This window comes from Hyperolius riggenbachi, chromosome 5 (genome assembly GCF_040937935.1).
Source record: "Hyperolius riggenbachi isolate aHypRig1 chromosome 5, aHypRig1.pri, whole genome shotgun sequence".
Lineage (NCBI taxonomy): Eukaryota > Metazoa > Chordata > Amphibia > Anura > Hyperoliidae > Hyperolius > Hyperolius riggenbachi.
The window spans coordinates 393,848,198-393,871,582 of record NC_090650.1 but is presented as its reverse complement, the minus strand read 5'-3'; the positions used below and the strand labels follow the sequence as shown (position 1 = coordinate 393,871,582).

The window sequence follows — 23,385 nt, the reverse complement described above, 5'->3', positions numbered from 1 at the left end:
AGACCTCTGTCGCAAAAAATCATAAAATTTAAAATACATGTAAACATATACAAATAAGAAGTATGTTATTTCCAGAGTAAAATGAGCCATAAATTACTTTTCTCCCATGTTGCTGTCACTTACAGGAGGTTGTAGAAATCTGACATTACCGACAGATTTTGGACTAGCCCATCTTCTCATAGGGGGTTCTCAGGGTTTTCTTTATTTTTAAAAGCACTTAGTGAACGGCAGTTGCTCCGTCCAACTGCCAATAAGTGTGCAGCAAGCATGGAGGCTGGCCAGCATCTTTTTATAAATCTTTTTCAGGGAATGTCTTTATAAAGAATAAAGGCCATGCTGAGAATCACCCATGAAGAGATGGACTAACCCAAAACCTGTCGGTAATGTCAGATTTCTAATATCCACTGTAAGTGACAGCAACATAGGAGAAAAGTAATTTATGGCTCATTTTACTCTGGAAGAAATGTACTTCTTATTTGTATGTGTTTTAAATTTTAAGATTTTCAGGACAATTCCTCTTTAAGCGAGTGAAGTGGGGGCCAGTGTTAGTTAGAAATGCAGACAGCAAACCAAACAAACCTTGATTCCGGGGATCCATTTAATGACTAAGGGCTGGTTCACACAGGCGTCTGCCGGCTTTCGGCGGCATTGTGTTCGGTGGCGTTGCGTTCGGGCTTTCAGTTGCTGTCAGCGTTTTTTTCCCCCATAGGGGGACATTAGCTGTGGCGGTTAACCGCCCCAGGACGCTACATGTGGCGTCCAGAGTTGCCTCGAACGCCACGGAAAATCGGGATATGAACGCCGCAATTGCATGAACGCCAGTAGAAGCCTCGTACATACGCTCCCATTCACCTGAATGGGAGCGTTTAACGCCAAGTCCCGAACACTGGTGGTAAACGCGGGGAGACGCCCGTATGAACCAGCCCTAAAAGTGGCCACACACCATACAATTAAAAGATCTAATTTTTCACCAATTCGACAATTCGTACTGCCCAGGGTCCCTTTAAGAAATGGGTCCTTCTATGACAGAGATGAAATCTATGCTTTTAAACTAGTCTTCAGTTGTTGGTAGATTTTTATTTTTGCAGTGTCTTTGGATCATTGAGCGCACTGCATTGACCATGTAAAGAAAAGAGAACCCTTTCATCTTTCCAGCTGTAATACGGATAACCTATTTCTTCAGTTCTCTAGAGACTCATTCAAACAAGCTGGTTATGGCATAAACTTTGGCAGCGGATATTTATTGAAGGAAATATTACATATGACTTAATTGCACTTTTTTTTACATATTATCTTTTTATTAAAGTTTTCCAACACAATAACTTGGCAGAAAAATCAGAGCACAGAAAGTATGATAAAAAAACAACAACAAGGAGATCCATACAGATAGGAAACCATCAGTAGGATCAAAAACAATCAGAAAAAGGCCCAGGTGATGTCAAGCATGATCATAAATGCATCAGCGAAAAGCAAAACCTAACAAATGTATAAAGGTCCGTATATCTACTTAGTCTAAGCTGATTACGTAATTGGCCCATAGTCCTGTTCAATGTTCCATATGTCCCATAACTGCCAAACATAATCAAATAGGTCTACCCTGTCGTTTAGCCTAGCTGTCATTTCCTCCAACCGCTTTACATCAAGAATTTTCTCAAGTAACAGGTCTCTTGTTGGAGGAGATTGAGAACGCCACAATGCTGCAATAGAGCTTTAAGCAGCATTAAGAATGATAGCCACAAGCATATTCATTTTATGTGAGAAGTTTGTGAGTGGGTAACCTAGAAGCAAAGTAAGTGGTTTACGTTCCACCGGTGTTCCCAGAATTTTACTTAAAGGAATACTATCGATACCCAAGTGTTCTAAAATGACAATGTACAAATAATGTCTTAGTAGCTTTGTAAACATTTTCCTACTTTTCATGTTAAATATCAGAGGCAAAAGCTGTAATTTATTGAGGGTAGGATTTAGCTATATTGGGACAAATCAATTGCAGAAGGGGTGTCTGCTTCAATGCACAGCCAGAGTTGCATATCAGACTACAGAAAGAAAATATCAAACATATCAAACTCTGAAAGCAAAAACAATATGAAAAGCTGTGACAATTACCGGTAGTTACATTTCCTCTGCTCTCTTCAGACACTTCAGTCAGAAACACAGGACACAGGAGCTGCAGCTGTTGGGAGCGCTCTTCTCTGTCACACACAGAGCTACACATAGAGTTAACTGATCAAGTGTGAGGGGAATTTCCCCTCTCTTCATGGCTCAGTCAGCCATCAGTTTTGGCGTCAGTAAAGTTTGAATGTATTTTGATAACAGTAAACAAAGAAGTTGCTACTAAAATTTATACACCAGTACTTAGCAGCACTTCCCAAACAATTCCTGTGTCAATTGAAAAAAAATATGTGAATCGATAGTATTCCTTTAATAATAGGACGACTGATTTCCAAGAAGGTATGATACGCAAGCATTCCCAGAAAATATGCATCAAAGTACCAGTGGCGTTCTGGCATCTCCAACAGCAAGCTGGGACATTGGGGTCCCATTTATTGATAACAGCTGGGGTCCTACACCACAAAAGCATAAGATTGTAATGATTTTCTTTGTAGGCAGTGCATATAGGGAGCATAGAGGATATCTGCCACATGGGAAGAGTAATATCGATGGACAGATATTGTGACCACTGACACGTAGTGATGAACAATAGGGTGGTCTGGGGATGGGGTATGAAGAATCTGATAGATCATAGAGATCAACGAGGTTGAGTATGGCCTTGTGTGCATAATATTTCAAAAGGTGTAGGTTTCTCAAAAAACATAGATCCATTAAGGGCATGCGCATGATGTCTAATCTGTAGATAATTATATACTAGTAGGGAAGACAAATAGAATTTAGCTTTAGCATGTTCTACTGACAACAATTTTCTGGTTGTGGGGTCAATAAGGTGGCGAAGCAGGAAGACATCCTGCTTGACCCAGGCATCTACATAAAAGGAGGCGGCACTATTAATTAGATCTGGATTTCATTGCACTTTAAACGCCGGGTAAGTTGGTCGTACTTTTAATGCCGGCTCACTTTGCTTACAAAACTCATCAAACTACGAACACGTATTTTTCTAATTATGCTAAATAATTCCCTTAGACTCGCGGGGCAGACAGTGCCTCCCGAGCAGCTGCTGTATAAGGCAGAAGCAGCCGAGACACGCAGAGCCACGGAATCCAGCTTGCATAGAGATGCTCCAGGCTATCCAGCCATAGTCAGTGCAAGGTGTGGGTTGTGCACGGCTCTATGGGATTAGGGTCGGTAACACATCAGCGCTCTTTCCCTCATTCAGCCTCGAGTAAACAAGCATTGCGTGTTGGTGAACCGTCCTACTCACATGCATAAATATTAAAACGTTATTCCGGAGCTGTGTTATAAACACTGGGAAACACCTGGCGCTCAGCAGTCTTATTCACCCTGCCTAACTCGAACTGTGCATGAAAACAGGTGAATTATGAAAAACCGAGGCCTATTTTTAGACCGCTGTCTAAAAATACAGATGAAATCATTCAGGTTGACTTCAAAACGTTCATGGATGTGGCAAATGCGGATTCAGTATTTGCAGTGTCAGCATGAGCTCACATCATTGAATAAGGGTTCTATTCATGAAAGGAATTGCATTGTTTACAGCGCGTGTCAAATTCCAGAATGGGGAACTAGTGTTAGAGGGGAGGGGGAAGGGAAGAGTGTTTATACTCTAAAATGTATAATTAACCAGGAAACCTGCTTGTCTTGAAGGCTCTGGCCCCATCTCCTCCCCTCCCCTCTTCTTCTGATGAAGTGGCTGCCCCAGGCCCGGATTTACCTCAGAGGAGCCTATAGGCACAAATGTTTTGGCGCCTTAGATTTCTCCCTCCATGAACCTACAAACCCCCACCGAACTGTACGGCAAGCATGCTCACTGTCCCAGCTGTCACTTCTCCCTTACTTCTCTTGCCTGTCATAGGTAGTTACAGGTGTCCCTTAGTATTAGGGAGCCAAAGCTAACCTAAGTATTAAGTATATTAAAACACACACTGCGCCAAAATCTATATACTGCACATATGTCTAAAGTCCACAATTCATATATGACACTTATATTCACTGTCCAATCGGTATTGGGATCGCTGCAGATAAAGTCCAATTCGGAGTAAATGTTATGTAGAAACCGCTGCGCTCTCCAAACCTGCAATAACAATTAAACTCCACATAGGGTAATATTGTATGATCAATACAGTCTCTCCACACCCCTCGTGACTTGTGCTCCCCAAGCAGCAATTCTTGGTGCTCCCACTTCCCCTTTTCCTAAATGCTCACCAGATGTATACCACCCCAGTTTTCAGGTGGATCTTAAGCAGTGATTGATAATCAACTCTCTTGGCTCAGATGGAGCCCACCTCTCAATTCAGGTGGAGACTGCGTTATTATTGCTTCCAATCAAGCCACGAATGATGCCTCTTTAAGATAACTCGTTTAATCCAGATAAAATTCTCCATAAAACGATAAAACAATAGAAAACCACATAGCGTAATATAGTCATAAAAAAGAAGCCTCTGCGCGATCAATGCATTACACTTACGCGTCCAGAGTTTAAATCAGCGTATCACATAGTAAGCATGCCAATGCCCATCCGCCGTCCGGTGTGCTATTCAGGTAGCCACGCTCTCATCTATCCGCGCAGTCCCGCTCCGCTCCTTTCCCCGGATCAAGGTTTTCCGCCGTGCACCAAAGTGTAGACCGGCCGGTCCTCTTCCTGGTGTGCGTTCGACGTCAGACGTAGCTCCGCCCTACGCGCGTTTCGTCCTCACGCCAGACTCATCAGGGGCAACCTTTTATCGTTTTATGGAGAATTTTATCTGGATTAAACGAGTTATCTTAAAGAGGCATCATTCGTGGCTTGATTGGAAGCAATAATAACGCAGTCTCCACCTGAATTGAGAGGTGGGCTCCATCTGAGCCAAGAGAGTTGATTATCAATCACTGCTTAAGATCCACCTGAAAACTGGGGTGGTATACATCTGGTGAGCATTTAGGAAAAGGGGAAGTGGGAGCACCAAGAATTGCTGCTTGGGGAGCACAAGTCACGAGGGGTGTGGAGAGACTGTATTGATCATACAATATTACCCTATGTGGAGTTTAATTGTTATTGCAGGTTTGGAGAGCGCAGCGGTTTCTACATAACATTAAGTATTAAGTAGCTAGAGGTGCCCCTGACTGAAGGGAGATCTTGTCAGCGGAATGCCAAGAGCAGGGTGAGTAACCTCATATTTACACTCATGAGGATTCTGCATAGGGAAAAAGGGAGGAAGCCGACTTTCCATAATCAGGTGCCTGTAGGCACGTGCCTACAGTGCCTTATGGTAAATATGGCCCTGGGCTGCGCATACACAAACGTGTGCCCCGTCACTGTCGGATACCCCGAGGAAGATAGCCTAGCCTGAATCTTTCATTTATTCCACCTTCTACTGATGCGGAATGCAAGGCAGAAGTGCCATTATTTCTACCTGAACCAAGTATAGCAGCATTACTGAGTTCCAAGGAAGGTTTTGAAAAAGTGCCATTAGGCCAGGCTCATACTACACTGCAAACGCAATGAAATGCATAAACGGCGCGGTAATTAAATCCAGTCAGGACCTAAGCAAATGCGCTGGCATTGTCTGCTTCATTTGTGTCACTACCCATCCCCCAGTACATCCGCCATTATTCTCATTTTTCGTCTGTCCCCGATTGTCGGCTGCTCGCTCGGAGACCAGGAAGCATTGGGCTTCCCGTTGGTTTGTAAAAAAGACAAAAACAAAAAAAACATGTGAACCCTACCTAGCAACAGGGAGGATTTGCCATCTCACCAGTACATTTAGTTCCCAGGGCTTAAATTCTACCTATATCGCCATCCACAAATATGTCCCTACCTCCTAAAATTAAAATTTCATCTATCAACGTCAGGGGGTTAAACTCTCCTTTTAAAAGGAATCTATTGTGGAGAGATGCTAAACAACAGGCCACACAAATCTTAATGGTCCAAGAAACCCACCTTCTTGAGTCAGCCACTAAATATTGCTCAAACCCCCTCTTTCCTTTACGTATCCACAGCACTTTCAAGAAAAAAAAGAGAGGGGTACTGCTTGCCTTTCACAAAAATCTCACAGTCTTACCAATTACGACCATAACAGACGAAGGAGGCAGATACATTATTTTTGTAGGTTATGTCAATGACCAATTATTGACCTTAGTCACTCTCTACGCCCCGAATACCGCCCAAAAAACCTTTCTACAAAAAATAATGAAGAAAGTTGAATTAGTTAAACAAGGTCTTCTGCTAATAGGAGGAGATTTTAATATTTGCATTAATAAAGTCGACTCAACATGTAAAAATAAGGCTAAACTTCCCCTCATAGACAAAACCATAAACTGGCACAATTTGTATGACCCCTGGAGGATCCATCACTCTTCAGAAATAGACTACACATACTTTGCCTCAGTACATAGAACATATTCGAGAATTGACTATTTTTTAACAGATAAAATACTTCTACAGAGAGTGATGGAATCCTCCATAGGACATATAACATGGTCTGACCATGCTCCGGTCCATATAAGTATAGAAGATGGCGCTCTGACTCCAAAACCTAACCAGTGGAAGTTGAATACTTCAATCTTATTAAACCCCACCAATATAAAGAAGATATCAGAGAATATGAAAGAATTCTTTATTAATAATACATCGCCTGAAGTCCGCTTGACATCAATATGGTCAGCACATAAGGCGTATATCAGAGGCATGTTCATCAGGCTAAGCTCTAGAATCAAAAGAGAACAACAAACTATCATGAACTCAATCCTCTTGCAGATTGGCAACTTAGAAAAAGCTCACAAGCAGTCCCCCCAGACCAACAAACATACCAAAAACTCTTTAGTTTGCGACAAGAACTTCGCCAGCTACTCCTTTATAAATATGAACACAACCTACAAAAACTCAATCTAACCAGATACTCTCAAAATAACAAAGCCAGTACCTTACTAGCTAATTTAATTAAACACAGACAGGCAAAATCTAAGATACAGTCGGTAATCCACCCGATATCCAACCAGAAAATTAATAACCCAAAATTAATAGCAGATGCATTTGCTGAATTCTACAAACAATTATATAATCTAAACCTTGACAAAACTACTCCCCAACCAACCCAGGATATTATCAATGAGTATTTAGGATCAATTAACCTACCCTCACTATCACCAACACATTTAGATAAATTAAATACCCCATTCTCTGAGGACGAAATTTTTCGCACAATTAACCACTTCGGGACCACAGTCTTTTCGCCCCTTAAGGACCAGAGCCTTTTTCTCCATTCAGACCACTGCAGCTTTCACGGTTTATTGCTCGGTCATAAAACCTACCACCTAAATGAATTTTACCTCCTTTTCTTGTCACTAATACAGCTTTCTTTTGATGCTATTTGATTGCTGCTGCGAGTTTTACTTTTTATTATATTCATCAAAAAAGACATGAATTTTGTCAAAAAAATGACTTTTTTAACTTTCTGTGCTGACATTTTTCAAATAAAGTAAAATTTCCTATACATTTGAGCGCGAAAGTTATTCTGCTACATGTCTTTGATAAAAAAAAAAACATTCAGTGTATATTTATTGGATTGGGTAAAAGTTATAGCGTTTACAAACTATGGTGCCAAAAGTGAATTTTCCCATTTTCAAGCATCTCTGACTTTTCTGCGCACCTGTCATGTTTCATGAGGGGCTAAAATTCCAGGATAGTACAAATACCCCCCAAATGACCCCATTTTGGAAAGAAGACATCCCAAAGTATTCAGTGAGAGGCATGGTGAGTTCATAGAAGATTTTATTTTTTGTCACAAGTTAGCGGAAAATGACAGTTTGTGACAAAAAAAAAAAAAAAAAAAAGTTTCCATTTCTTCTAACTTGCGACAAAAAAAAAATGAAATCTGCCACGGACTCACTATGCTCCTCTCTGAATACCTTGAAGTGTCTACTTTCCAGAATGGGGTCATTTGTGGGGTGTGTTTACTGTCCTGGCATTTGGGGGGTGCCTAATTGTAAGCACCCCTGTAAAGCCTAAAGATGCTCATTGGACTTTGGGCCCCTTAGCGCAGTTAGGCCGCAAAAAAGTGCCACACATGTGGTATTGCCGTACTCAGGAAAAGTAGTATAATGTGTTTTGGGGTGTATTTTTACACATACACATGCTGGGTGGGAGAAATATCTCCGTAAATGACAATTTTTTTATTTTTTTTACACACAATTGTCTATTTATAGAGATATTTCTCCCACTCAGCATGGGTATGTGGAAAAATACACCCCAAAACACATTATACTACTTCTCCTGAGTACGGCGATACCACATGTGTGGCACTTTTTTGCACCCTAACTGCGCTAAGGGGCCCAAAGTCCAATGAGTACCTTTAGGATTTCACAGGTCATTTTGAGAAATTTCGTTTCAAGACTACTCCTCACGGTTTAGGGCCCCTAAAATGCCAGGACAGTATAGGAACCCCACAAATTACCCCATTTTAGAAAGAAGACACCCCAAGGTATTCCGTTAGATGTATGGTGAGTTCATAGAAGATTTTTTTTTTTTGTCACAAGTTAGCGGAAATTGATTGTAATTGTTTTTTTTCACAAAGTGTCATTTTCCGCTAACTTGTGACAAAAAATAAAATCTTCTATGAACTCGCCATTCTCCTAACGGAATACCTTGGGGTGTCTTCTTTCTAAAATGGAGTCATTTGTGGGGTTCCTATACTGCCCTGGCATTTTAGGGGCCCTAAACCGTGAGGAGTAGTCTTGAAACCAAATGTGGCAAAATGACCTGTGAAATCCTAAAGGTACTCATTGGACTTTGGGCCCCTTAGCGCACTTAGGGTGCAAAAAAGTGCCACACATGTGGTACCGCCGTACTCAGGAGAAGTAGTATAATGTGTTTTGGGGTGTATTTTTACACATACCCATGCTGGGTGGGAGAAATATCTCTGTAAATGACAATTATTTGATTTTTTTTACACACAATTGTCCATTTACAGAGAGATTTCTCCCACCCAGCATGGGTATGTATAAAAATACACCCCAAAACACATTATACTACTTCTTCTGAGTACGGCGATACCACATGTGTGACACTTTTTTGCAACCTAGGTGCGCTAAGGGGCCTAACGTCCTATTCACAGGTCATTTTGAGGCATTTGGATTCTAGACTACTCCTCACGGTTTAGGGCCCCTAAAATGCCAGGGCAGTATAGGAACCCCACAAGTGACCCCATTTTAGAAAGAAGACACCCCAAGGTATTCTGTTAGGAGTATGGTGAGTTCATAGAAGATTTTTTTTTTGTCACAAGTTAGCGGAAAATGACACTTTGTGAAAAAAAAAACAATACATATCAATTTCCGCTAACTTGTGACAAAAAATAAAATCTTCTATGAACTCATCATACACCTAAAAGAATACCTTGGGGTGTCTTCTTTCTAAAATGGGGTCACTTGTGGGGTTCCTATACTGCCCTGGCATTTTAGGGGCCCTAAACCGTGAGGAGTAGTCTTGAACCCAAATGTCTCAAAATGACCTGTGAAATCCTAAAGGTACTCATTGGACTTTGGGCCCCTTAGCACAGTTAGGCTGCAAAAAAGTGTCACACATGTGGTATCGCCGTACTCAGAAGAAGTAGTATAATGTGTTTTGTGGTGTATTTTTACATATAACCATGCTGGGTGGGAGAAATATCTCTGTAAATGACACATTTTTGATTTTTTTTACACACAATTGTCCATTTACAGAGAGATTTCTCCCACCCAGCATGGGTATGTGTAAAAATACACCACAAAACACATTATACTACTTCTCCTGAGTATGGCGATACCACATGTGTGACACTTTTTTGCAGCCTAGGTGCGCTAAGGGGCCCAACGTCCTATTCACAGGTCATTTTGAGGCATTTGTTTTCTAGACTACTCCTCACGGTTTAGGGCCCCTAAAATGCCAGGGCAGTATAGGAACCCCACAAGTGACCCCATTTTAGAAAGAAGACACCCCAAGGTATTCCGTTAGGGGTATGGTGAGTTCATAGAAGATTTTATTTTTTCTCACAAGTTAGTGAAAAATGACACTTTGTGAAAAAAACAATAACAATCCAATTTCCGCTAACTTTTGACAAAAAATAAAATATTCTATGAACTCATCATACACCTAACAGAATACCTTGGGGTGTCTTCTTTCTAAAATGGGGTCACTTGTGGGGTTCCTATACTGCCCTGGCATTTTACGGGCCCAAAACTGTGAGTAGTCTGGAAACCAAATTTCTCAAAATGACTGTTCAGGGGTATAAGCATCTGCAAATTTTGATGACAGGTGGTCTATGAGGGGGCAAATTTTGTGGAATCGGTCATAAGCAGGGTGGCCTCTTAGATGACAGGATGTATTGGGCCTGATCTGATGGATAGGAGTGCTAGGGGGGTGACAGGAGGTGATTGATGGGTGTCTCAGGGGGCGGTTAGAGGGGAAAATAGATGCAATCAATGCACTGGGGAGGTGATCGGAAGGGGGTCTGAGGGGGATCTGAGGGTTTGGCCGAGTGATCAGGAGCCCACACGGGGCAAATTAGGGCCTGATCTGATGGGTAGGTGTGCTAGGGGGTGACAGGAGGTGATTGATGGGTGTCTCAAGGTGTGATTAGAGGGGGGAAATAGATGCAAGCAATGCACTGGCGAGGTGATCAGGGCTGGGGTCTGAGGGCGTTCTGAGGTGTGGGCGGGTGATTGGGTGCCCGCAAGGGGCAGATTAGGGTCTAATCTGATGGGTAACAGTGACAGGTGGTGATAGGGGGTGATTGATGGGTAATTAGTGGGTGTTTAGAGGAGAGAATAGATGTAAACAATGGATTTGGGAGGTGATCTGATGTCGGATCTGCGGGCGATCTATTGGTGTGGGTGGGTGATCAGATTGCCCGCAAGGGGCAGGTTAGGGGCTGATTGATGGGTGGCAGTGACAGGGGGTGATTGATGGGTGGCAGTGACAGGGGGTGATTGATGGGTGATTGACAGGTAATCAGTGGGTTATTACAGGGGAGAACAGATGTAAATATTGCACGGGCGAATTGATAAGGGGGGGGTCTGAGGGCAATCTGAGCGTGTGGGCAGGTGATTGGGTGCCCGCAAGGGGCAGATTAGGGTCTAATCTGATGGGTAACAGTGACAGGTGGTGATAGGGGGTGATTGATGGGTAATTAGTGGGTGTTTAGAGGAGAGAATAGATGTAAACAATGGATTTGGGAGGTGATCTGATGTCGGATCTGCGGGCGATCTATTGGTGTGGGTGGGTGATCAGATTGCCCGCAAGGGGCAGGTTAGGGGCTGATTGATGGGTGGCAGTGACAGGGGGTGATTGATGGGTGGCAGTGACAGGGGGTGATTGATGGGTGATTGACAGGTAATCAGTGGGTTATTACAGGGGAGAACAGATGTAAATATTGCACGGGCGAATTGATAAGGGGGGGGTCTGAGGGCAATCTGAGCGTGTGGGCAGGTGATTGGGTGCCCGCAAGGGGCAGATTAGGGTCTAATCTGATGGGTAACAGTGACAGGTGGTGATAGGGGGTGATTGATGGGTAATTAGTGGGTGTTTAGAGGAGAGAATAGATGTAAACAATGGATTTGGGAGGTGATCTGATGTCGGATCTGCGGGCGATCTATTGGTGTGGGGGGGTGATCAGATTGCCCGCAAGGGGCAGATCAGGGGCTGATTGATGGGTGGCAGTGACAGGGGGTGATTGACGGGTGATTGACAGGTGATTGACAGGTGATCAGGGGGGATAGATGCATACAGTACACGGGGGGGGGGGGGGGTCTGGGGGGGGTCTGGGGAGAATCTGAGGGGTGGGGGGGTGATCAGGAGGGAGTAGGGGGCAGATTAGGGACTTAAAAAAAAAATAGCGTTGACAGATAGTGACAGGGAGTGATTGATGGGTGATTAGGAGGGTGACTGGGTGCAAACAGTGGTCTGGGGGGTGGGCAGGGGGGGGTCTGAGGGGTGCTGTGGGCGATCAGGGGGCAGGGGGGGGGAAATCAGTGTGTTTGGTGCAGACTAGGGTGGCTGCAGCCTGCCCTGGTGGTCCCTCGGACACTGGGACCACCAGGGCAGGAGGCAGCCAGTATAATAGGCTTTGTATACATTACAAAGCCTATTATACACTGTTGCAGCGGCGATCCGGATGCCAGTAACCCGCCGGCGCTTCCGAACGGCCGGCGGGTTACGGCGAACGGGGGGCGGAGCCAGTCCCCGGCGGCTGATCGCGTCACGAATGACGCGATCGCCGCATAGCCACTCCCGCAGCCGCCCCCGCCGATGGGCGTATTGCGGTCGTTTGGGCCCAGACTTTGCCGCCGCCCATCGGCTGGGGGCGGTCGTTATGTGGTTAAAACATTAAAAAAGAACAAAGCCCCAGGCCCTGATGGATTCAATAACGAATACTACTCTACTTTTGTAGAGATCCTAACTCCTAAATTAACTGCCCTTTTCAATTCATTTCTAACAGGCCAAAAAATACCTTCAGAATACTTAGAAGCTACCATATCAGTTATACCGAAACCGGGGAAGGAACAACAACATACCGCTAATTACAGACCAATTTCCCTATTAAATTCAGACATTAAGTTGTACGCAAAACTAATCGCTAACCGCCTGATGAAAATCACCCCAGATCTAATAGCGCCTGACCAGGTGGGCTTCACGCGGGGTAGACAAGCTCCAGATAGCACCAGAAGAATGATGAATACTCTTAAATACGTGGAGCTCTGTCGGATGCCTTCTCTCCTCCTAACATTGGATGCGGAGAAGGCATTCGACAGGGTCCACTGGGGTTTCTTAGAAGCCACTCTACATAAGTTTGGACTTGAAGGACCGATAGTAACTGCCATAATGTCTCTGTACTCATCACCATCAGCAAGAGTGAATGCAGCAGGTTTCCTCTCTGACAGATTTGAGATTACTAATGGAACCCGACAAGGGTGCCCCCTTTTGCCCATTATATTTGTACTTTTAATGGAGACGGTTGCCCAGAGGATTAGGCAGAATGCTGGAATACGAGGAATTAAAATGAAGGACTCAACCCACACTATCAGCTTATTTGCGGATGATGTGGCTTTAACCCTTACAGACCTACAAATGTCACTACCCGCAGTCATGAAAGAACTAGAAGATTTTGCGCTAGCATCATACTACAAATTAAATAAATCTAAATCATACGTACTTGGGTTGAATATCTCCCCAGAACTCAACTATCGCTACAGGCCTCCTTCCCATTCCCCTGGGCAGACACGTCAGTCCAATACCTTGGCATTCAACTTACTCGTCTCTCATCAGACCTTTTCAAAGAAAACTATATACCCCTACTAGCAGAAGTCAAAAAAGACTGCCAAAATCTAGCAAAATTTATTCTTTCTTGGTCAGGAAAAATCGTGGCATTTAAAATGTTTGTATTGCCGAAAATTCTCTACATGTTAAGAACCCTAACAATTCCTCTACCCAAATCGTATTTTAATGACATTAAGAAAATCATTAACCAATTTATTTGGGGAGGGAAAAAAGCCAGAGTTTCCTACAACACCATGATATATCCTAAGCATACAGGAGGAATGGGCCTTCCCAATATTGAGAATTACTACCATGCTGCCAACCTTGAATCAGCTCGACAATGGTGGTCTAAACCCCCAGATAAATTGTGGCTGTCTCAGGAAGGTAGAATATTAAACTTTTCGCTCCGAGACCTACTTGCCAGTATCCTCCTTAAACATAAGCCCCCCAAATCTGAATTCCCTACCATTCAATCTACTCTTCTTTCATGGGAACATTTTTGTAAATATCCCCCTGAGACCCAACATTCCCTATACGTTAAGATTCCTATATCCACTATACAGGTAATGATTCCTGATATTCAGGTTCTAGACTGGGTAAGCAGAGGAGTTCCATTCCTAAATGACTTATATGACAATTCTCATATAAAGCCATTCTCACAACTTCAAACTCAACATAAACTCCCAAATTCAATGATGTTCTCTTATTTGAGGATTTCCAGTCTTCTCAGATCAAAAAAAATCACTATACCCAAACAGCATGACCATATAGTCACTCTCCTTAATTCCAAGATACAGGCAAAATGAGGCATTTCCATCTGGTACAACAAGCTCTTGCACACAAATACATCGCCTATTCAGAAATACCTACAAACCTGGTCATATGACCTCCAGATCCATATCCTACCATAACAAATTATTAGAGCAAATAAACTTTTACTTACCTATTCCAAATGCAACACCCACTGGGAACAATACCAAAAAACATTATATAGGTGGTACATCACCCCTAGAAAATTAGCCACTTTCTCTCAATCCACATCCAACATATGCTGGAAATGTAACAAAGAAAAAGGTACCCTAATGCATATGCTTTGGGAATGCCCCCTAGTAGCCGAACTTTGGAACTCAATTGAATTAATAATCTGTAGACATTATTCTACAAAATTCCGCCTCACCCCACAATTAGCATTACTCCTTCTGGATCTTGAGAAGATTGGAAAGCCCCATCAATTTATAATATGTCATACTATCATGGTAGCCCAAAGCACAATTACCACTAACTGGAAATCTACGGAACCTTTGAATGTGACACAACTAATTACCAAAATTTCCAACAACCTGATAATGGAACTTAAACTCTCAGCCAAACTATGCCCTAAGAATCGGAATAGATCAATTCCAGACTCTTGGAAGCCCCTTTTCTACTATGAGCACTAGTAGACCAATTCCCCATCCAGCACACGTCTACATCTATGGTTGAAGTCCCCGTTGGACTCATTGTTTTTGTTTTTGTTAATATAGGTTAGCTATATCTATAATTCTCCCCTACAGATGCATCATAAGTGTTCAGTCCAGATATCTCCCACAACCGAACCTAAATCTATCTGCAAGGCAACACTTACCATAACCCACATATAGACTAATGGGCTATCAAGCTGACCCGTTTACCCAATCTCCCCCCAACTGCTATAGGCATCGAAATACATACGAGGAAAATGTTTAACTACACTCAAGTACAGGAAGCCTCACTCTGGAGACTCCCTGTAACATGGCCTGGAGAGGCCAAGTCCTGCTCAGCCGTAGAGGCCAAGTTAATGAGCGGGACCGGACTCTAATCCCAGCCCATGTTCGATATGATTTATACTGCCTAGTAACTCTCAAGTGAACTTAGACTCCTATAGACAGAAGGGAAACGGTTTAAGTTAATACACCTTACTAGCTCTAACACAACTATCCCTGCTATCCCTGTCATAATGTTTTGTATACATTGTTATGCATCCATCTGCAAATGTAATGCCTTATACTGGAAAGATCACAACCTCAGATTTGTTCTATAACTGCATAATTTGTTATCACCTTAAAATTCAATAAAAAGTTAATGTTGAAAAAAAAAAAAACAGGGAGGATTTGCATTGGTCCACATGAACCAATTAACATTTTCTCTGTTGCAGGAGGATTCCCATTGGTTCTTTTTCACTCCACTATGAAGCCCTATGCTTCCTGGACAAGCAGGGGCAGGAAGAACTGGAATGGTGGTACCAAATTTCTATGGAAGAGGTAGAATTTTTCATGTGGCGGGAAGCCTATGGGGAAACAGATACTGTCCGTTCCCATAGGCTTGTATTGCATCCGATTCAGGTTTGTGGTGTGGCTGTGGAAAAATGCAGCAGGACGGCATTTTGCATTTGCAGTCTGGAGATTGTGTTGTGCATTTGCATACCATTTAACAGTGTAAAACACATCCTATTGATAACATAAGAGACATTTACTGTCTGCTTTTGTGTTTAAAGGGAATCTGAAGTGAAAATAAACTTATGATATAATGACTTGTTTGTGTAGTACAGCTAAGAAATAGAAAATTTTTAGCACAGATATGAGTCTCATATTGTTTCCAGTACAGGAAGAGTTGAGAAACTTCAGTTATACATGCAAAAGAGCTTCTCTAAGCTCTGCAACTTTATGTGGACAGCACTGTCTTTTGAAGCACTTATCTCAACGGTCTTTTGTTTGGTCCTTCTTTGTTTATGGTTTTTCTTCAGAGAAAAGTTCAAAGGGTCACTAGCCTGCTCTGTGAAATCATTTAAAATGTTGTGTGTATTGTGGAAACTGCAATTATTAGAGAATGATGCAATGTTTCCAAAAAAAAAAAAAAAAAAGCTATATACCTGAAAATAAAAATCTGACACTATTTTCTTTGCCACTTATGTTCTATTAATGATCCGTATTACACATACAATTATATCATGAGTTTTTTTCCGCTTTAGTGTTACTTAGTGGAACTCTCTGAAGTACACACGTGCAAGAATCGTCACTCGTGAAACGATCCCTCAGGTGACAATTTTGAAACCGATGCTATACAGACACATTGCTAGCATCCAGGCTAACAATGCATTCTGTTGCTATGGTGGGGGATAGAGGGACATACAAAATCCAAATGCTGTTAGAAAAAAAAAGCTGAGAAGCATATGAAGGCTGCCATATTTATTTCCTTTCAAACAAACAAAAAAAAATACCAGTTGCCTGGCTGTCCTACTGGTCAGGGCTGTGGAGTCTGAGTTGGAGTCAGAGTCTGAGTAATTTTGGGTACAAGGAGTCAGAGTTGGAGTCGGTGGTTTCATAAACTGATGAGTCGGAGTCGGATGATTTTTGTACCAACTCCACAGCCCTGGTAAGTATTAGGCTAAGGAGTCGGAGTCGAGGAGTCGGAGCAATTTTGGGTACCTGGAGTTGGAGTTAGTGGATTTATAAACTAAGGAGTCAGAGTTGGATTCGGATTATTTTTGTACCGACTCCACAGCTACTGATCATTCTGGCCTCAGTAGTGTCTAAATCAGAAACAGCTGATCTGTATGCTTGTTTCGGGTCTATGGATAAAAGTTTTAGAAGAAGAGGATCCACAGGACAGCCAGGCAACTGATATTGCTTAAAAGACAATAAATATGGCAGCCTCCATATATCTCTTATGCTAGGTACACACCACCATACAATTTTCTGGCAGATTTACCTGCCAGATCGATTATTTCCAACATGTCCGATCTGAATTTCGATAAATTTTTCGATCTTTTTTTTAAATTGGTTTTTTCGACCAATTTTCATTTAGTTCTATGAAAATCGATCCAAAAAACGATCTGAAAAACAATTTCAAAAACAATCTGAAAATTGAAAAAGCTATCGAAATTTAGATCGGACATGTTGGAAATAATTGACCTGGCAGGTAAATCTGCATGGTGTGTACCGAGCATCACTTCACATAAACACGCAGTAGATTATGTGGATTTAGACGTTTATGGATATACAAACTTTTGATCAGTTTTAGAGGTTCTTTTAATGATGTGTGTTTTGTCCTGCAGGCATTCTGACCTATCTAAATGATTTGGATACCAAAACAAAACGTATACTTTTAAGGCGAGTACGCCATCGCTTGCCTGCCACTTGCATATGAATAGCGCTCATTTGCGTTTGAATAGGTACTTAATTTGTGCTTGAACAGCATTTGTTCTCTGCTTTCCCACCTCCCACTGCGTTCCAAACAATCTGGGGAAAACATTAAATCCATTCCAATAAGATAATCTTGTGTTGGAAAAACAAATCTCAAAGCAAAGCTTAAAGCCCATTTCAGAAAATAATTTTAATTTTAGTCGTGGATATTGTAGGTGTTAATTTAATTGCTTTTATTGCAGTCTTGTATCCCCAACTGTGAAAATGTTCATGATTTCCTGTCCAGACAGTAACCTCTCCTAGAGTGACAGATGCAGCAACAAACAAGACTTTCCTCTACAGAGTGAGGAGGAGTTACAGGAAACCTCAAGTGAGAGGTATATGAAGGCTGCTATCTTCATTCCCTATAAACAATGCCAGTTGCCTGGCTGTCATACTCACCTTCTGGTTTAGTTATTTTTCAGTCCCACACTTGCAACAAGCATGCAGCCTGTGGAGTCACACCAGAGTCAAAGCATTGGATCTGCTCTAAAAAGTTCACTTTCAGGCCAGCTAAAGTTCAAAAGGAGAAGGTTCATATTGACAGCATCAGTCGGCCATTTCAGGTATTTACAGAAAGGCAATTCTCATCCTGGGGATTTAAAGTTGTTCCTGTTGAAAATGTTGTCTGAGGAAGCAGGGTGTAGTCCAGGCATGGGCAAACTTGGCCCTCCAGCTGTTAGGGACCACAAGTTCCACAATGCATTGCAGGAGTCTGACAGCCACAGTCATGACTCATAAAGGCAAATGCATTGTGGGACTGGTAGTTCCGTAACAGCTGGAGGGCCGAGTTTGCCCATGCCTGGTGTAGTCCCATGAAATGCTTTGCAGCATTTTGTAGAGTAATGCTTGGTGAAATTTGCCTTCTTAAAACAGAAGGACATTTGCAAAAATTTAGCTATAAGTGAACATTTGTGGTTACCCACAATGCACCACTACTGAATATGTAAATTATCTCTTTCCACCCCGTAAGCCACTGGTGTATAGCAAGCCTATAGCTTTAAATATTACACAGCCACACCAACCCCACATGTAGACAGCCTGTTTTGGGCTTTTGGCCCTCATCAGTACATGGCAGGGATTGATAAGACTGTATGAGATAGGGCTTGGACCAGTACAACAGAGTAACCAAGCAGCCCGGGGTGACCCAAACTACTAGGAATGTATAGGAGGATAAAAGAGACCAAAAAGCCCTCCTACTAATTAACAATGCTTGGTGAAATTTGTCTTCTTAAAACAGAAGGAAATTTGCAATAATTGAGCTATAAGTGAACATTTGTGGTTACCCACAATGCACCACTACTGAATATGCAAATTATCTCTTTTCACCCCTGTAAGCCCCTTTTTATGGCATTACAGGATAAGTGTTGAAAATCCTTCTATGATGTGAAAAGAATGCACAATGCACCACTACTGAAGGAGGTAACACCCCCCCCCCCCCCCCCCCCCCCCCCAAGGTATTGGCAGGCCTAATTTCAAACTGCCCACCTTCGAGATCTGACTGTGACATATAGAGTATGTTAAGTTATAATTACAGATAAAGGGTTGGGTGTGCAAGAGAGGGATTGAGGAAGAAAGCACAAGGCAGCAGTCCCAACGTTATAACGGGTGCTGCGAACAAATACAGAATACTAAGTTCATGATTCCTTTTTTTTTGTGTGCAGTGCATGCAGCCTTTTTCCTGTTAAGGTGGACGTGAACTCTTACACAGGACAGAAGGAAAACACAGAGAAATGCACCCTGTATGTATTTAGAGAGTTTAGCCAAGGCATGGGCAAACTTGGCCCTCCAGCTGTTACGGAACTACAAGTCCCACAATGCATTTGCCTTTATGAGTCAGGACTGTGGCTGTTAGACTCCTTCAATGCATTGTGGGACTTGTAGTTCCAGCTGTTACAGCTGGAGGGCCGAGTTTGCCCATGGCCTGGTTTAGCCTGTCTAATTCCCTTAATCACTAATTACCACTGCAATTTAAGCTCTTAGCTGCGTAAGCTAGCTGCCTCAGCAGAGCAGCTAATTTGCTAACAAAGGATGTTAACTCCATGCCTATTTCCATGAAACCAGGAAGTAGATACACTGCAGATTTATTACAGGAGTTCTGTAAGCTATAACAAAGAAATGTTTTTCTGTGAAGGTTATTATGCTGTTGTGTAGCTTATAGAGCTGAGAGGAAGTTCTGAGTTCAGGTCCGCTTTAACCATCGAGAAAACACAAATAGCAGTGAAAACAACCAATAGCACGGAAATCACGTACAGTTAACCTTTAATGAGAGGGATATGGATGTTTCCTTTTAAACAATACCAGTTGCCTGGCAGTCCTGCTGATGCCTTTGGCTACAGTAGTGGCTGAATCACCCACCTGCAACAAGCATGCAGCTAATCCAGTCTGACTTCAGTCAGAGCACCTGATCTGCATGCTTGTTGAGGGGCTGCGGCTAAAAGTATTAGAGACACAGGATCAGCAGGAGAGTCAGGCAACTGGTATTATTTTACAAGGAAAAATCCATACTCCTCAGCATAAAATAGAAAATCAGTCAATTTGCAATTGTGATTTTTGGTGTAAAATGCCCCTATTTGTATCCTCATTTCTGCAGATGACTCCTGACTATGGATATGCTTACTTGGGCAGGGATTCTGTAAGCCTTTGGCAGGGTCCTCCCTTCCCTAGTGTACCCTGCATGACTCTGTACTCCCTTTCCTACATCTACCTCGTCGTTGTCTTACTGGACCTACCTAACCAGCCCAAATCACATGATCAAGTATCTTGTACCGTTTGCCTTGTATAGCTTTGTCCTATGTTGTTTAATCTTGTGACGTCTGTCATCCTTTGTATTATTGTATGTATTTATTGTCCAGGGCGGCGTAATATGTTGGCGCTTTATAAATACAAAAAATAATAATTCTCATTTTGTGAATGACAGGTTGGGGTTAATTCCTCTATGAACTCCATGCTGCCAGTGACCAAAGTGCGGCCTGCAGCACTAGAGCAAAGCCAAGCTGACAAAGCAAAGCCCAGGGCAGGCCGTGTCCTCTGCACTCACATCCATGCTGCATGCTTATAATCCATCTTTATAGCAGTGATAGAGTCTTCCTTCTGTCATTCATCCGAGCAGCAGGACTGTGCAGAACATTAGCTGGAAGTAAAGGAGCTATGTGGTGTACATGGAAATAAGGTGCTTGGTAAAAAGGGCGACGGAGATTGCAGCTAGCAGAAAATCAGTACTGTACTACTTAAAGAGAAACTCCAACCAAGAATTGAACTTTATCCCAATCAGTAGCTGATACCCCCTTTTACATTAGAAATCTATTCCTTTGTACAAACAGACCATCAGGGGGCGCTGTATGACTGATATTGTGGTGAAACCCCTCCCACAAAAACTGAGGACCATGGTACTCCTGGCAGTTTCCTGTCTGTAAACCCTGTTGCATTGTGGGAAATAGCGGTTTACAGCCGTTTCCAACTTCCAAAACAGCAAGCAGCAGCTACATCACTTACCAGCAGTAAAAATGTCACCATGTGATAAATGTCAGAATATAAATCAGGGATTTAAAATATTTTACAATGGGCAAACACTGACACTCATTTATACATAATTATTGTAAAAATGAAGCACTTTATTACATTATTTTCACTGGAGTTCCTCATTAATTCCAATAATAAAATATCAGTAATCTTTACTGATCTTTCACTATGATCTAACCTAACCCTATTCTCACACAGAACCCTCTCTGTCAATGCCTAACACCGATCCCTCCCCCTACCCTGGTGCTGCCTAACCCTAAAAACCCCCAGAGTGTTGGCACCTGGTGTCTATATCTTCTAGAGAGGTAAGCGGTTACCTCTCTTTTTTATTATTTTTATTTTAAACCACTAAAACAGAACACACATTGGGCGCCTCCACCCTACCCATTACCAGTCAGACCTCCTTTGGAGGTAATAGCTTTTCAGTTTTTCTGGAAAGTCTATCGTAGTACAGGAGAGCGACCATCCAGTATCCAGCAGGACTTGGAGTACCGAGCAGGGACGGTTAATTCCCTGCAGGCTCCCAGTCTCTCCCTACTTCTCACGCCGACCGCTACACGTGATCATGGCGGCCGGCATGACAGTACTGCGCATGCACGGTTTAGAGTTAGAACACTGCGCATGCGCAGTACTGTCGGCCAGCGTAATGACACATAGCAGCCATCGTGATGATGCGTAGTGTCCCCGTTAAGAAAGTGTCAACCCGACACTCGGCCTGGGTGTTGCTAGTCGTCAATTCTGCAGCGGGACCGGGAGAGAAGCCAGAAGGACGCCGGGTGACCTCCCGGCCTACGGTGGGCTGGAGGAAGCCGCAGGTAAATCCCGATTTTGTTTATTTTTTACTGCTCAGGGTCCCTTTAAACAGAAGGACAGACAGCGTCAAACCGGCGAGGCGGTCGGATGCGGCATCACAGGGCCGATTCCTGATCAATTTCAAGCTGAAATTGGTCAGGAATCAGTTTGCGGTGCATGGGCAGCCGAGAGACCTCTCTCTTATTAGATTCAATTAGAGAGAGATTTGTCTCTTGCTTGAATCTGCCCATCATCGCTAGATGTATGGCTATCTGCAAATCGGCCTTACATCTTGCAGCAAGTCCGATTGATCAATGAGACTAATTTTGGCCTGAAACTGGTCGCTAGGGCTGCACGATTTTAGGTAAAAATTAAAATTGCGATTTTTCTCTAAAAAATTGTGATTGCGATTTTTCTCTAAAAAATTGTGATTTCGATTTTTCCACGATTTTTTTTCAAAGAGGATGTTACCCACATGGAGTACTTAGAATGTACCCTTTTACAATAAAGGGGTAGATGCTAAAAAAATGTTGGATAGCAGTTCTCTAAAATACACATCAATGCAGCAAAGCACACTGTCCTTATCAGGATATATGTTCCCTCGCAGACAGGGCGCAATCTCTTTTCAAGCTGGATTTTCATGTCCTTCTGACATGTGACACGGAGGCCGGTCATTGGGACGGATCAGTGCAGAGGGGCTCTTGCTGGAGCTGCTGATGGATTCTCAGAATCTGCCTTCCGTTGCGCCGAGGAGATCCAGTGATTAGGCAGAAGCAGTGCATATTTATGATCGTTAATGAGCCGGGCAGCGGGGGCCGGATTCACTCGAGCGAGCAGCACACAGCTTCACTAACTGCTGGATAGCGATGAAATGACTGCAGCGGTAGGCGGCGCTATACAGAGCGTACAGCTCCGGCTACCGCTGCAGTCATTCCATTGCTATCCAGCAATTGGTGAAGCGGTGTGCCGCTCACTCGAGTGGATCCGCCCTCGCTTCCCGGCTTATTAAACCATAAAAAAATATTCACTGCTTCTGCCCAATCGGCGCAGCGGTAGGCGGGCCAAGCGTACAGACAGCGGGCAGCTGTCTGAAAACCGAGGGGAGTGACGATCACCAGATCGTCTCCACACGAACCGCGGTTTCGGTTTAAAACCGAAAAACCGTGCAGCCCTACTGGTCGCACTGTTGGTCGGGCATGCACTTGGCGGCACAGATTTTCATTCGATTCAGATTATAATAATAGAGTTGGACGGATGATCGGTCATCATGTTGCCTCATGTATGGCCACCTAAAGGCTTGGTTCCCATCTGCAGCCTCTGCGTGCTGCCAGCAGGAGAGGACAGGGCGGCTGCAGGAGGCTGGTTGAAGCCCCAAGTAAGTGAAACGCTTTTAAGGCTACACGTGGCCTGGCGTTCTTGGGGCTCCTCTGCTAGTGGCCTCTGCCGCCCGCACACACGCCTTACCTGCCAGATATC

At 43.2% G+C, this 23,385-nt stretch overlaps 1 protein-coding gene across 49 annotated transcripts in view; it reads right to left on the bottom strand.

The window, feature by feature from the left end:
* RIMS2 (regulating synaptic membrane exocytosis 2) overlaps nt 1–23,385 on the bottom strand; it is an 816,797-nt gene that overhangs the window by 290,135 nt on the left and 503,277 nt on the right. The gene's annotated exons all lie outside the window — the stretch shown is intronic.